This window comes from Pezoporus occidentalis, unplaced genomic scaffold (assembly GCF_034315485.1).
Source record: "Pezoporus occidentalis ecotype Australia unplaced genomic scaffold, CSIRO_AGI_Poc_V1 ctg2, whole genome shotgun sequence".
Taxonomy (NCBI): Eukaryota; Metazoa; Chordata; class Aves; order Psittaciformes; family Psittacidae; genus Pezoporus; species Pezoporus occidentalis.
This window is the reverse complement of record NW_026913855.1, coordinates 14736573-14749659: the sequence shown is the minus strand read 5'-3', so window position 1 is coordinate 14749659 and position 13087 is coordinate 14736573. Positions and strand designations below refer to the sequence as shown.

At 38.5% G+C, this 13087-nt stretch overlaps 1 protein-coding gene and 1 long non-coding RNA gene across 3 annotated transcripts in view; one reads left to right on the top strand and one right to left on the bottom strand.

Moving 5' to 3' along the window:
- CAP2 (cyclase associated actin cytoskeleton regulatory protein 2) overlaps positions 1–13087 on the top strand; it is a 68365-nt gene that overhangs the window by 15574 nt on the left and 39704 nt on the right. The window lies entirely within an intron of this gene.
- The window catches only part of LOC134163251 (uncharacterized), a 46330-nt gene continuing 41733 nt past the window's right edge, over positions 8491–13087 (bottom strand). Inside the window, exons 4-5 of the long non-coding RNA XR_009964641.1 lie at positions 9654–9748; positions 8491–9453 (exon numbers count right to left, since the gene is read on the bottom strand). This is a non-coding gene — a long non-coding RNA (uncharacterized LOC134163251). The remainder of the gene's footprint in view (positions 9454–9653; positions 9749–13087) is intronic.

The following is a 13087-nucleotide window of genomic DNA, read 5'->3' as shown; positions in this document are numbered from 1 at the left end:
GACCTATTGGCTGCTGAGCCCTTTGCAGGACAGGAACACAATTAAAAACACAAGTCAAACGAGTAGCAAACAATAGGTGGGTCTGAGCAGTGCTAACTTCCTATGGTTGTCTTCTAGGCATATGTTATCATCATACCAATTAATGTAGATATTTTATTCTTTTGATTGTTTTTATTACATCTCTTTCATTCTGAACAATATATCAAACTAAAAATTTATTAGGTTGCATATTTAAATGACACCCTTTTTTACCATGTATGTCACAGCAAGGAAGTACTATGATATCATTTTCTTGATGAAATTACTTTGCAACCTTATAATATCTTGTGATCAGAGCTTGTTTATTTCATTTTATTTTTTAAACCTGTCTTCTCTAAAACTGGTGGGATAGAATGATAAGGGATGGACTTGTCTTACCAATAGCTTACCAATATCAGTTTTGCAAGCGAAACAGACATGAAAGAGCCAGGATCAGTCTGACCTGGATCTGAAGGAGTATGAAGCTTTTAGTTTTTTCTAGTAGATGCTGTTGGGCCTTTCTCTGTGTGTAGATTTCCCAGTTCATTGCAGCTGCTACTCTGCATAACAAATGCTGTAGTCAGAAAACCATGCAGTCCTACAAGCTTCTGGGACTTATGCTGCAAGGCCAGCATAAATATTTTGCAAGACAGCCAAAGTAACCAGTCTGCTCACAGAGCAAGAGCTCTGGAATTATTCTGTGAACTGTGTTTTCTTTGTGGTGTTACATGTTCTTGTTAGTAGGCTAGAGTTTCTGACCGAGTTAGGCCTAGAAAAGTAGGAGGTGAAAAGATCAGGCAATAATAGAGGATCTTTCTGTTTCTAAGGAAATGCTGCACTTCCTTTTTATTAGAAAAAGCCTTTTTACCTTACCAGTTATACCATAAGCTACAATGTATGTACTTTGTTCTTACAGATAAATCAATAAATGGGGGTGGAGGTTGTCAATTATCAACCTAACTGAGCAGAGAATTGCTCCCTGGAAAGCATCAGTTCTAGCTTCGGTCATTATATTCATTAGACGCCACTGTTTTGCAGCTGACTTCTCAACACTCTAGATCTGAGAGATACAGAAATGGCCTTAGTACTAACACTAAGCAGGGACAAAAGTTGCATTTAACATTCTAAATGACTGAAACCTTTTCCATATACACTATCTGTAAATATTTAAATCAGTTAATGTATTAATTTATGCATTTACCACTATCTGATACAATTGAGTCAATATAAAAGATGATTAATAATTTATCTGCCAAGTCCGTGGATAGTCCCTAACATATTGTTGATAGTGTAACGCAAACTGTGATAAGGAGTATTTGTTAGGACTGTGAGCTTAGACATGAACAACTTTTCCTTACATAAAGAAACTGGTGATTCTGGATTGCAGCCTTCTCAATATTCTGAAATCCTAGATTCTGAGTTTACAACATGAAGCAGACTGTGGTTGCCTTATGCTCATGCTTGTCACGGAAGCAACATCTGTGCTTTACCTTAACAAGTGGAACAAGGAGTATTTTTCTTCTGGGTGTCTTACAGACCATGTGTCCTCAGCATTATACTTGCAGCTGCTGCCTCTTTCGCATAATGAGCTGAAGGGGAAGGTTGTATTTTATTTCAGAAAACACCTGTTGCCTAGAAAAACCTCACATACCTGACTGGGCAGAAGGGTAATATGAGAGAAAGAGAGACTTCATATTATGCTAAAGAAATGAGGGATTTAACCTGATGTGTTTCATGCTGATTGCTGTAAGGATTGTGTGATTTGTGTTTCTGGTGAAAGGAAGAGTACAGCCATAACAAATAGCTGCTGAGGTGCCGCATTCCTACTTTTCAGCATGCTGTACTCTAAATAGTCTATTTAAATAGAATAAAATATATTAAAAATATATATATAAAAGAACTAATAGCTAGCTCCTAAAGAGAACAGTGGATTTTACAAAGATTAGTTTATCAAAAAGGAGTTCTGCTTAGACTCAATCTTGAGAGCAGCATATTTTTCATTCAAATTACAGTACATGCAGTGGTGAATCTCTGAAGTCAACTGCATTAAAGAAACTAACCACTTTTAAAAGACAGACAGAGAGAATGGTTAGGGTTTTTACTTAGTCTATTTAAAACAAATTATCCTAAACAGCTGAGAGAGGTCCTTTTCCTGTCCTGTCGTTCTGGAATAAAAATCTGGTGATTATATGCATGTTTGTGCTGAATACAAAGTCCGCTGCAGACACAGATTTAATGTGTCTCACATGAGGGTTTTCAAACCACTTTCTGCTGTCTATATCATAACTATAGAGCATGTGAAGTCAGTGAAAGTGTGAGGACTGCTGCCAGCCAGCTGTCTTTGGCCTGACATACCAGTGTCTTGGATGCTGTCACCAACTATTACAGGTTATAACAGCCCTGAAGCAGGCTCACCATGTGTGCCAACACTGAACCATTCTTCTGTCAGAATGAAGGAAATTCAAAAAGACTGCAAACCAGACTGTGGGTCTACAGCGTAGGCAGTTCTCTTATGCCCAGCTGATAGAACAGCACTGGGTGATTGCTGCATCAGAGAGACACGAGTCCCATCGCTTTGCCCTGATGCATCTGCCACTACAAAAAATGGGCTGAGGATGACAAAGTCTGTGGGAGACACAGTCTACCTTCAGATTGTGTCCCTGTGAGGAAGCTGGTCAAGCAGTTTTGATGGGCTCTTTGCCCTGTCAAAGCAGAGCCAGCAAGATTTTAGAAGGCCAAGAAGCAGGTTTTTGTGATGTGTTTATTGTGAGCTGCTTCACATTGTTTTTGTTTATGTGATATCTCAAGTGGTAGAATACTTAGGCTCGACTTCGAGTAACGTACCAGATGGGACATTATGATAAGAAGAGAATGTACGAGTTCTACAAAAGAAGGACAGATAACGTAAAATTTCCATATTTTAGTATTGCATGTGGTACAGAACACAGCATAATTACAGCCTTCCTGTCAAACACATAAGCTGATGCCTGCCTTTTTTTAATTGTTTATTTGTAAAAATCTTTTAACCTCCCAACACGATTAGCTGAAAGATCGGATTGTCTGAGTGATTCAGTGATGTTATCCTCTTCTCTCATCCAAGCTATTTAGCTTGGAAAGGAAAACTATAGAAATATGGATGCCTTTTACCTCCTCTTTTCCATCAGCTTCCAGCTGCTGAAATGCAGAACTCAGACAGCAACCAGCTTGGAGCATTCTCCTTATTGGAAGAGACTTGAGATACAATTCATTACATGTATGACTACATGAACAAGATAGCATGGAGCAGCAATTCACAGTACATTATCTAGTCTGCAGGGTTTCTGTCTGTGTGTGCAATGACTTGTTGTCATCATGAGCAGGGGAAGCAATGTTCACCCCACAGATGTTGGTCATATGTACATACCCAGAGTTTCTTTTCTTTATTACATGAAAGCAATGGCATTCTCCTCCTTCCAGGCACAGGCTGTGTAAATACAATAAGCTGAAAGCAGGAGTTATCTTTTATGAGGTATATATGCACTTTGTAAAGTGCAGCTGTGGTTTGGCCTATCATAGAATCATAGAATAGTTAGGGTTGGAAAGGACATTAAGATCATCTAGTTCCAACCCCCAGTGAACTTAAAAAATCCTAGCTTCCTCATTTTTTTTAAAGAGTAGTTACTACATATGAAATAGCTGTATCTTGTCTTTTCCTGTGAGAGAGGTTGAAGAATTAATCAATGACTTTCATAGCACTGAATGTTGAACAGGATATGCTGCTGCCTGTGATACACAAAAAAACATTTTTGCACTTTCTCTTAGCTAATCTAAACCCAGACTATCAAACCCATTATTTCACTGATTCCTCATTAACAAGGCAATTTGCTTACAGGGCAACAGAATGCACAAGTGTACTCTCGTGTTCATCTTTTGTGCCCAGAGGCTCTGCAGTTTTAGGCATTGTGTTGAAAGTTGAATTAGAGCTCAGAAAGGAGGATGATGTCAACATGCCCAAAGACAAACTTGCTGTCAGGATGCCTTTGCATTTCTGTGGTAGGTATTTTCTGCTACATGAAATAAACACCCAACCAAGTAGCTGCTACAGGACTGGGAAAAAAACAGAATACATAAAAAAGAATAAAAAGACAGATTTTTTTACAGCGTACAAGGTACACTCAGCTGAAAGAAAGAGACTGTGTGGAAAAAATGGTACTGCTATCCACCAAAAGTAAAAAAAAATAAAAGTCATCAACCAGAAAAGCAACCTTGGAAATCTGTCAACATTAAAGTTTATTTTCTAATGCTAATTGAGCTAGATTTCTTACGCTGTGTATGTATACGTCCCAACATAAGCAATAAAGAATGTTCACTTTAGTATGACAAGAAAGATGGAAATGCAATATACACAATGTAGCCAAGTGGCTAATCCAGAAAAAAAGGTATTCTGTTCCTAAGGGTGACTTCACTTGTGGCCTGGGCATTGGATCTGGCTTTCAAAACGAGCTGGATTTATTGGGTCAGGGGCAGTGATGTGCAGATGTGATTACACCTCTCAAGACTGTAAGACACCTGGGAATAAGATGGCTCCAGAGCATAAACATGAACCTGTCCATCGTGAGTCTAGACAAACATCCCCTGAAAGAGTGTGAGTTTTTCCATTAATTTTGATGGGAGCTGGATCAAGCTGTATGTTTCTTGACACTGACATTGCAGTAAATAACACTTGGTTGGCTTCTTATTTAAAAAGGAAAGGAAGACACAAAAGTAAAACAGACTCTATTGAAAAATACATGAGACGGTGGCCATTACTGGCCATTTAGTTGTGTATTGCTAGCATAAGAAACATGCACCTGTAAATTTAGGGGTGGAGTGGGCTGCATGGAGACCTCACAGCAGCCTTCCAATGTCTGAAGAGGGCCTACAAGGATACCTGAGAGGGACTGTAGCAATAGGACAAGGGGTAATGAGTCCAGACTTAAACAGGGGAAATTCAGGTTAGATATAAGGAGGAAGTTCTTTACTGTAGGGGTGGTGAGGCACTGGAACAGGCTGCTCAAAGAAGTGGTAAATGCTCCAACACTGGCAGTGTTCAAGGCCAGGTTGGACAGAGCCTTGGGTGGCATGGTCTAGTGTGAGGTGTCCCTGCCCATGGAAGGGGGATTGGAACTAGATTGTCTTAAGGTCTTTCCAACCCTAAGCAACCATTCTAAGAAGTGGGTGAAGGTGGTAATATGTAATGAAAACGTTCCATATGGCATTTCCTCAGTCAGAAACATAAGAAATCAGAAACACAATAAGCCAGGGCTGTCAACAGTTCTTCATAACTGGTTTTCATGGGGCTTCTTTGCATATGGAGTAGTTCCTGACTAAACCCCTAAGTAGGTGATTTCAAAGTAGTGCAGTTGATCAGGGACCATTTTTTGGGTAAGGGTCTAAAACCGTTGGCCCCTTAAAAGCAGGGGTTATATCTGTATATGATTACCCAGAACAGTGGGATTTTCTGATCTCCAAAGGATGCCAGAAAAACTTTATCAGAATGGTTTGAGTGGGAAACCTTACATGAGATGGCAAACCAAAGAAAACACCATGTTTGCCAAGGAAATGTTAAAAGATAACTCTCTCATATGAAAAAATTTCTGATTGTGAAGGGCTCTTCACATCTGTGACCAGATGAATTCAGAATAATATTGAAGTGTTCCGGCTAGACTGAAGGTTCATGTTTTTCTAATTAATTAATTTAATTAATTATTGGAGCCATTACTCAAGGCATACAGTATATTTCCGGCCATTTGAAGTCTAAATCAGAACTAATCCTATGCTCTAGCTTGTGCTAATTTTGATGTCCTCTAAAAATTTTTCACTGAAGTCCTTTAAGACCAAATTTGAGTCTGTTGGCAGGAAACCTGTTTTTCTTACTGGTTTTCCAGTAGAACTAGTGTATAGACTTAGAGGCATAAGTGTCCCACAGGTTGAAAACCACTCTGTCAGCTTAACCAGAAGTTACATGATAAAATTCCTTGGCTAAATTAGCTAGCTAAATGACAGCTTTGGTGTGTGGACCAGCTGCACTCATAGCCACAAGTACAGTGTGAGAGTGTCTCTGTGAGCCTGTTGCAAAGTCACTGTGTAGGACACTTGACCAGGGTAAAATCAGGAGGAACTTACTAGGAAGGATTGAAGACATAGAGATGGCACAGATCCAGAGTCCGTGAGGAAGCCTTGATAAGGTAATCAGACTTCTGTTTTTCTTTCTGATTCAAAGCAACCTAGGACTGAGAGGGCATAGGTGGCAATCATCTCGGGCACTCTACCTTAGAGCAGTGAGCTCTGTGGTTCTCAAAACAGTAATTTCCAGTAAACCACTGGCAAGTTAAACTATCTTGATTCATCAGGAAAACCAAGACAGAGGAGCAGTCAGGCAGTATCCCTGTTTTTATCATCAGCATGAACCTCGTATTACTGAAAGCTCCCTTTTTACTGGCATTAGTCCTCATGGTTCTTATTTCTCTTGTGAAGAATTACGATTTTTCAAGTTGAAGTGGTAACACTACTTAAATCCATTTATTCCAAGATGAGAAATACACATTCATTGATTTTTTTATTACATTTTTCTATGTTTGGGACACACATCTCCCATGCTTCATTGATGGCATTTATTGTTATCTATTATGAGAAAGCCTTTTATTAATTTTCAGTCTCATTCTTTCTGAAAAGCACATGCACACTCTTTTCACTCATCCTGCCTCCCCATTCCTGACCTGCTTTTATTTTGCTAGTTGGTGGTTGCAGCTGGTTTGAGTGTATAGAAATGCTGGGCTTGGAAACTGAGAAGGCTGTTCATTGTAGTCAGCAAAAAAAAACAAACAATGAGCTCAGAATCTGGCTCTTCAGTCAGTTTCTAGTTAAAAAGGAGTTCAGTGAATAATGAGAATTAAGCCACAAGGGAAACCAGTGTGCAGTTTGAATGTTGTTTTAAATAAGCTGGGAGTGCTGTCAGGAGTGATTGGGGTAGAATGTGGCCACAAACATGTATTGCCTCTTTTCATCCAGTCTGAATTGCATGATCAATATGGCTGGATTTTGGAACGTTGAAGAGTCCATTAGGATAGCTTAAACTATATCCCTATCCCTACTAACTTATGTTAATCTACTGATATCCGTAAATTGAATTATATACTTATATAACTAATCTGAACAGCAAAGCAGTTTAATTTTTGCTATCTTGTTTCATAAGATTAAATGTTTGTTTTATTCTAAATCCCAAAGCTATAATAAAAAGATTGGTTTAGGATTTTGAAGTAGATTTTTGAGGCTTAAATATTTCTTTCTGGTTGCTTTAATACATGTTCTGTTTAAAAAAACCCACTGTAGGTCAGTTCTGCTCTTCAGTCACGTCACTGTGTACGAGGATAACTACTTTGCCTTTCAGAAAGGCTGAGGCCCCCTCTCCACATAAATGTAGGTTTTTGGTGTTTAGCATCCCTGAAAAGGAAAGCATGGTTCAGATGAGAAGAAACATTAAATACCATTATAGATGTGTCATCTTTAAGCTTTAAATTTTCTTCCATGTTAGCACATTTTGGTCAGGGTCTGGGATTCTTCCGAGGTAATAAAAGTGGAAGTGAAGTTTCAAGGAGACAGATTTTGGTACTGTGCAAGTTACCTACAGGGAGGTACAGTGGGACTACTTACAAACTGAGGTGGGCAATGTCACCAGTTGTCCTGAAGTGTTTGAGAGGCAGAATGTACACAAAAGTATTTCAGTGTAAGAACTGATTTATCCAAGCTCTTTCCCTAAATATAGTGAAATGTTTTAGAAATGGATGGTTCTCCACTGTTTATATCAGGGAATTTGGTATTTGTCTGACACAGAAGGTCAAGAAACTGGCTCTTCAGTAGAGTGCCCAGTGAACACTGCAAGAGTATTTGTGAAGTGATAACCTTACAAGTGCTGTAGCCTTTTTAATTTACAGAGATAAGCATCTGAACTTCCTAGAACTTGCATTTGTTAAATCAGGGACACGTGAATGACATTCTAAAGCCTGTGAAATCATAAAGCCTCTTACAAAATTTCTTCAGCATGGATTTGGACCTTTAATGAGAAGGGCTTCTGAAATAATAGCTGGGCATAGAGAGTGGGACTCCTTGGCAGCAGACCTCAGGAGCAAACCAGTCCATCAGAGAAATAACTGGAGTGCCTGCGGCCAGTGCAGGCAAAAGCTCATTTGTACAGAAGGCAGTGAGACCTGCAGGTCTCTGAAATCTTTGTGGTTGCTTGATGTGCTGGCTTACAGTGTCAGTTGCATGGAAGAAATGTAGGTTTGCCTTTCCTTGGGGAAATGAGGTCTCTCCGCAAATAATTCCTTGACACAGGCAACCAGGTCCTCCAAAGAATTCTGAACTCAGATGTCCATGGGGGAAAAAAAAAAGGAACCTGAATTTTAAAAATGGTTGATCTATATAATAGCCAGAGTTTGGATTTTGTCTATTCCATACATTGTATGTGGTTCCTATTTATTTAAAGAAGCAATGCACACTTTCAGAGATACAGAGTGTAGCTTCAAGTAATAGTAGAAACTGGAAGCTTTGGAAGTCTTTGAAACTCATGTACCACAGTTTCTGTTCTTTAATGAAATTCTGAAGTGGGCTGGTTTCATTTTCCCATCTCTCTTTGAGAAACCTGCTTGTTTTTGCAGGCTAGTCAGGATGGAAAGCCTGAAGATTGAGGCTAACTTCTGTAAATGCTGTGCAGGTTGGCATGCTTGCTGTTGACTCTCCCTAATACTGAATCCAGTAAATTTACAACTTTATCATGGTATAACCTTTAACATGTGACACAAAGGATATTCCTGTAATGTCATTAGTTAAATTAATTCCCCCTGGAAAATTGCAGAGTTTTCTGAGTTGTCATTCATTTACAGTATAAGCCTTTCACCTCAACAGTTCCAGGGACAAATTGAAGGCACGTGAAAAACATCTGATCACTATGCTGTTTTTTTTTTGTTGTTGCTGTCATTCATCCCTAAAGATTATAAAATATACTATGACAGTCTTTGGTTATTAGCAGCTCCAACAAATAATGGTGGCCTAGTACAGATTTTAAAGATGCATCCTCTGCATTGCAGAAAAGCCATTTATTTTTATGATGTTTTATGCCTGCTCTCAATACATTTGGCTGTTTTTATCAGCTGTTTATTGCTATGATTATCACTAATTGCATATTATAAAGGCAGAACATGACAGCATAAATTCCACCAAGCTGACAATCCATTTTGGAGATATCCAGTCTATAGATAAGCACCAGGGACTAGAAGATCATGTGCTGCAATGTGCCAATAACATCTTTTAATTCACTGATGTGGAGGCCTTTAAATGCAGATCCATGACTGTATGCTGTGCAAGGACAAGGCTTTGAAATCTCCAGCAGGTGATTGACTCTCTGCAGAAGCCAGCAGTCTGCAATGACAAAACTTGAATCCTTGAACATTTCCAAAACTTCAGAAAAGAAAGATACTGAAAACAAAACAGAAAAACCCCCTTTCATCTATAAATAGACCACATCTTCAGTTATTTGTGGACTATTGAGTTTTGCACACAATTCTTGGTATTTTTCTATGCTGAATCTTCTGGAATCTCTAACTATCAATACACCACACCTGGGTTTGGAACTTCCATATCAAAGGTGAACAGAGGTCAAGAGAGTTGCAGATATTTGGTCATTGTAAAAGAGATTCATGAAGAATTTGTCAGTCTGGAAGACACAAAAGAAGGCTGAGCTTTGGGAGAGCTCTGGACTTGCTCTTCTTCTCTAGTAAGCGGAGATATTTTATTCTTCATTTGGCAGAATATATAGATATTCTCCATTTGGCAGTAATAAGTAGCAAAATGGCCCTGCAGACAAATATTTGTATCTGTTTGAAACTGTGACAGATGAACAAAATAATTGACTGCTTCTGCTAAGATTAATGATTAACTATATAACAAAGCTGACATTTAAACAGTATTCATTAGGTTTTAAAGTTAATGATCCCTTGAGATGAATTAGAACAATTCATGTCACTCAAAACTGGGAGAGCTGAGAGGAAATTCTGGAACACTGGGGCAAATCTTATTGGAGCAAAAGATGCAAAAAATTCTTTATCCAAGGTAGTAATTTTGTAATTAATGTGAAAACAACAATCATGGCTTTAAATACTCCTTTATTCCAGTACATTTGTACAGTTCATGTATCATACAGAGAAAGAAAATGTCTGTAACAATCTACCCCAAAGAATTCAATCCATGTCTTATGTCATTAGCACAGACAGATCTGTAAGACCAATATTGTTTGAGCTCAACCAGAGGAAAGAGCTCTGAGTGGTTTAACAGTCAGTTAAACTTACTAAAAGTTGAAGTTAATGAACCTAGGTACAGATGCTACTCTGAAACAACAAATAAGTAATACTGGCTAGCACTGTGCTCAGTTATATGTGCACAGTGTTTTATACACTGGCAGATATAAACAGCTAGAGAGACTAGTACTGATATAACCTTAGGTTGGTCCTGGACAAGCAGTAGCAATGCTGAGAAATTTTAGCAGAAATTCCCTAATATAGACATAGGCATGGAAGCTGGAAAACACTAAAAAAAAACACTACTAGAGGATAGCTGATTGGTGGTAGTTAAATGTATCTGTCTGAAAATAGAAAACAAAATATCTGGGGTGGTGTCTGGCTTCATCAAAATCAATGGCAAATCTCGCATTGACTTAAATTTTGACTAGAATTTCAACCCTGTTTTCTGCATGGACCAGTAGGAAAAAGGTGACTTTTTTTTTTCCCTTCCCTTTCCGGTATAAGAAGTGCTCTGTTTGGACAACTGACTCTTCAGCATTTGGCCCATTTTAAAAAATCTTTATTGGCCAATTAGCTGTACAAAATAAATACTGTCTCTCTGGCTGACCTGGATAGTTTCTATGGCAGCTCCATACTTAATCTAAACTCTGTTCTTTTTCCGTTTCTTGCTTCTCCCTTCAAGCCACCAGCCACTTCACCACTTCGCTTTGAAGAGGCTCTTGGAAGCAGAATGTGAAAGGCAAACTGTTTCTCTTCCTCTTGCAGTACCTTCAATTTTAGAGAAAGACTGGGGTCTTTGCTCATAACAGTGAAGTTCCGTCTGTAGTTGTTACTTGCTGCCAGTCATTGTGTCTTTCGCTAGACCCAAAGGACCCAAAATCATTTCTGCAGAAACTGTGATTAGAACTCTGGACTACTTAATCCCAATTCTTTTCCCTCATGTCCTCTTCACTGTTTGGTTTCGAAATAAAGTTATTATGTTTATTTTAGAAATCCAAAATGTATATAGATCTGTATTTTGATCTGCAAATTATCACTGTTAATGTTAGCGTTACATATACATAATGTTAGTATATATGTGAAGATGTGTATTATTCTTCAACAACAGAATTCAGTGGATTCTAATATTTACATTATGCTTTTCAGTGGTATGACTCTGAGGAACGATGTTATTTAGGAACATTTGACAAATTTAGTATTTTCAGGTCAATATGGTCATTTTCTTGGCTAAATTTCATGAGGAAATCCTTTATTTGTTTCTTTTGTATTCAGTTCTTTTTTCTTTTTTTTTCCCAAAGACTGAATTTACTTGTAACTTGAGATCTGAATGCATGTGACTGTTTCTTGTAGTTTGCCAAACTGTTGTCACATAAATAACATTTGTATTTATTAGCGCTTGGATACCAGTGCGATGGGTAACTTAGACTGAATAAAACATTTAAAATGAGAAGGAGACAGATCTTAAAATCACATCTGCTCTGGAGAACTGAACTTTGCCAAAAGAAACTTTAAGCTTCAGTTTCATTGCATCTGTGTCTACTCAGCCTGAAGCAGTGCAAGTTTGGGTGGAATCTGCACTCACTACTTCAAACAGGTCAGAAGCATGATCACCATTAGACATCTCTCATAGGGCTCGTAGCAATTTTTCAAGCAGTGGCTTCTGGAAAATATTAGTAGTTGGCATTGTATTGTGACAGAGAAAGTTAAACCACTTGCTATTAAAAAGATGATTCTAAATATGTATGAGTCCTCCATTAACTTCTGTAGGCTTAACTGTAAAGAGGCCTGTCTTTGTTGTTACTGTGAGGGCAACAGAGAGGTCACTCACTGTAGGTCAGCCACAGGTTTCAACAGGCATGGAATTCGACTGACATTGCATACATGTCAGACTTCAGCGCTTCCAACCACATCAATCACCTAACTCAGGTCTCAAACACATCTGAGGTAAAGGTTTGAGACACCTTATTCCACACTTTACTGATGAGGAAACTGAGGTGGTGAATGGAATGCCATACAGTCCTGGCATTCAGGTCTACAACCACAGCCGACTCCTCCAGCCCCTGAAACAAACTGCTAAAAGCAAAGTAGGAAATTATTTGAGGAACTTGCTTTTTTCAAATATTCACCTTAGCTGTCTGGTGATTGCTATGTCCATAGATAGTCCCAAGAATGCCAAAAGGATGACCCAAATTGAAAATTACTGTTACTTCAAAATATGTCCATTTCTATCTGCAGATGGTTGTGTGCAAGTTTGTGGTCTAGTCTACTCCAGTAAATTTAATCATGATGATCATACATTTTTGACACTTGTGCTTCATTACTATCATTCATTATAACTGAAAGAGTTTCAGCTGATTTATTCTGTGGCAGTCTTCTGCCTGAGCCACCAGCTGTTGAGAAAAATCCCCCTGGTCCATTTTTCACTCATTAGTCTTCCACTGGATGTGACGGTCTAATGAAAGAGTCATCTGCCTATAAAAGATAGTGCTGTCTGCTTAGTCACACAGGCTGCCTGCTAAATAGAAGGAGGTAGCAATGAAGTGTCACATTTCAAAGACTACAAGAGCGAATTGGGATGGTAATAGACTGAACTAATGCATTCTTAATGAGAGGAAGCTCTTCTATTACTTTACTGGGATGCATGGAAAGAAGTCTTTAATGCTCAGAAACAGTAAAATTAGCCATTTTTAATGCTTTTAGGGAAAAAAGGAAAAAACTGTGACAGAAGTCTGTAACAAATTTCTGCTTGTAAATTG